The following is a 3,053-nucleotide window of genomic DNA, read 5'->3' on the forward strand; positions in this document are numbered from 1 at the left end:
ACCAGCAGGTAGCCTAGTGGTTAGAGCATTGGGCTAGTAACCGAAAGGTTGCTAGATGGAATCCCCGAGCTGACAAGGTTAAAATCTGTCGTACTGCCCCTGAACAAGGCAGTTTAACCCACTTGTTCCCTGCTAGGTCGTCATTGTAAATAAGAATTTGTTCTTAACTGACTTGCCTAGTTAAATAAAGGTTAAATAATAAATATATAAAATCAACAGTTTTAAGGATTAGGAGAAAGAGACATCCAGAGTCAATTCCATCTCGCCGGCTGTCAATACATTAAAATGAATAAAATAGAATGGAATTGACAATCCTATTTGAAAATTAGGAGCAATTGTCAAATAGTTTSATGAGTTGACTATTTGAACTGGTCTTCCCTCTTGACCCGTCCCAAACTGTAGGCCTTTACTGTGGAGCAGAGCTGAGAGAGCAGAACTGTAACAGGCGGCACAGAATTCTCTCTCTCTTGGTTCTGGGCCAGGACCCGGGAGCAGCAGCCTGTCTTGTCCACACACGTCCCTCTGGCTGCAGGGCTGCAGTCTGGTGCCACCGACTCACACTGCAGCATGTTWGAGCATGAGAAAGACAGTCCCTGAGTTTGTGTCTGGATTAAGGGCCATTCTGGGACTTTAGCTAATATGCCTTATTTATTTCCTGTGGTTTTGGTAAAGAGTATTGAGTATTGTTACTTAACCTGGTATCGGTATCGAAGTCAAAATTCTGGTATCGTGACTAGAGGTCGACCGATTATGATTTTTCAACGCCGATACAGATACCGATTATTGGAGGACAAAAAAAGCCGATACAGGTTAATCGGCCGATTTAAATAAAATAAAAAAAAATATGTGTATATATATATATATACTGCTAAAAAAAATAAAGGGAACACTTAAACAACACAATGTAACTCCAAGTCAATCACACTTCTGTGAAATCAAACTGTGATCTCATCTGCATGTGTCTTTGAGGCGAAGCAAGGGCTCGTTGTGACTGCTTATGTGTGTCCAAGCAAGAGTTCAGGGGTATTGTGCGCGTGGTGTGTGTTCGCTGTGCCAAGTCTGGTCGTGGTATTAAGTGCGAGTGCCCCAATTGTGGTCTCCACGCTCCCTCCATGCGCTGAGTGTGTGTGTGTGTGTGTGTGTGTGTGTGTGTGTGTGTGAGGCGTGGTTAGTCAGCCCAGAGGAATGTGCTGCGGCTGGTTGCTGGGGCCTTGGGGAAGGTGTGGGCTGCTGTTTGGTTAGCAACCGCTGCTCAGTGTGGAGGCAGCAGGAGTTAGGTTATATTAGTGAGAGAAAGCTCTACTCTGCCTTGGCCTGACCACTATCTGTGGGGAGAGGAAACACTACCTCCTCACACAGACAACAAGCCTGCTTTGTGTCCTATTGGCCACGACTACAACCACACCACCAGCCCACCATACTGAACAAACATATTAAACGCAACCATTCAACCATTTTACTGACTTAGCGTTCTATAAGGAAATCAGTCACTTTAAATACATTGATCTGGATGTCACATTTAAAAATAATAATCATATTCACTTTATTTAACTAGGCAACTCAGTTTAAGAACAAATTCTTATTTACAATGCCGGCCTAGGAACTGCCTTGTTCAGGGGCAGAACGACAGATTTTTTTACCTTGTCAGCTCTGGGATTCGATCTAGCAACCTTTTGGTTACTGGCCCAGTGCTCTAACCACTGGCTACCTACCGGCCACTTGATTGGGCAAGGGCACAGCCATAGGCCAACCCACTGTGGAGACAGGCCCAGATAATCAGAATGAGTTTATCACAACAAAAGGGCTTTATTACAGACAGAAATACTCCTGTTTCATCAGCTGTCGCGGGTGGATGATTGATCTTGATAGGCCACATCTGTCAGGTGGATGGATTATCTTGGCAATGCTCACTAACAGGGATGTAAACAAATGTGTACAACATTTGAGAGAAATCAGCTTTTTGTGCGTATGGAGAATTTCTGGGATATTTTATTTCAGCTCATAAAACCAACACTTTACATGATGCGCTTGTATTTTTCAGTACTTTACATGTTGTGTTTATATTTTTTTTTCAGTACTTTACATGTTGTGTTTATATACATTTTTCAGTACTTTACATGTTGTGTTTATAATACATTTTTCAGTACTTTCCATGTTGTGTTTATATACATTTTTCAGTACTTTACATGTTGTGTTTATAATCATTTTTCAGTACTTTCCATGTTGTGTTTATATACATTTTTCAGTACTTTACATGTTGTGTTAATATACATTTTTCAGTATCTTCCATTGTGTGTTTATATACATTTTTCAGTACTTTACATGTTGTGTTTATATACATTTTTCAGTACTTTCCATGTTGTGTTTATATACATTTTTCAGTACTTTTACATGTTGTGTTTTATATACATTTTTCAGTACTTTACATGTTGTGTTTATATACATTTTTCAGTACTTTCCATGTTGTGTTTATATAACTTTTCAGTACTTTACATGTTGTGTTTATATACATTTTCAGTATTTACATGTTGTGTTTATATATATTTTTCAGTACTTTCCATGTTGTCCACATTGTGCCTGCTGGAGGTCATTTTGCAGGGCTCTGGCAGTGCTCCTCTCTTGCACAAAGGCGGAGGTAGCGGTCCTGCTGCTGGGTTGTTGCCTCCTACAGCCTCCTCCACGTCTCCTGATGTACTGGCCTGTCTCCTGGTAGCGCCTCCATGCTCTGGACACTACGCTGACAGACACAGCAAACCTTCTTGCCACGCTCGCATTGATGTGCCATCCTGGATGAGCTGCACTACCTGAGCCACTTATGTGGGTTGTAGACCCGTCTCATGCTACCACTAGAGTGAAAGCACCGCAGCATTCAAAGTGAGCAAAACATCAGCAGGAAGCATAGGAACTGAGAAGTGGTCTGTGGTCACCACCTGCAGAACCACTCCTTTATTGGGGTGTCTTGCTAATTGCCTATAATTTCCACCTTTTGTCTATTCCATTTACACAACAGCTGTGAAATTTATTGTCAATCAGTGTTGCTTCCTAAGCGGACA

Source organism: Salvelinus sp. IW2-2015, unplaced genomic scaffold, assembly GCF_002910315.2.
Source record: "Salvelinus sp. IW2-2015 unplaced genomic scaffold, ASM291031v2 Un_scaffold1625, whole genome shotgun sequence".
Lineage (NCBI taxonomy): Eukaryota > Metazoa > Chordata > Actinopteri > Salmoniformes > Salmonidae > Salvelinus > Salvelinus sp. IW2-2015.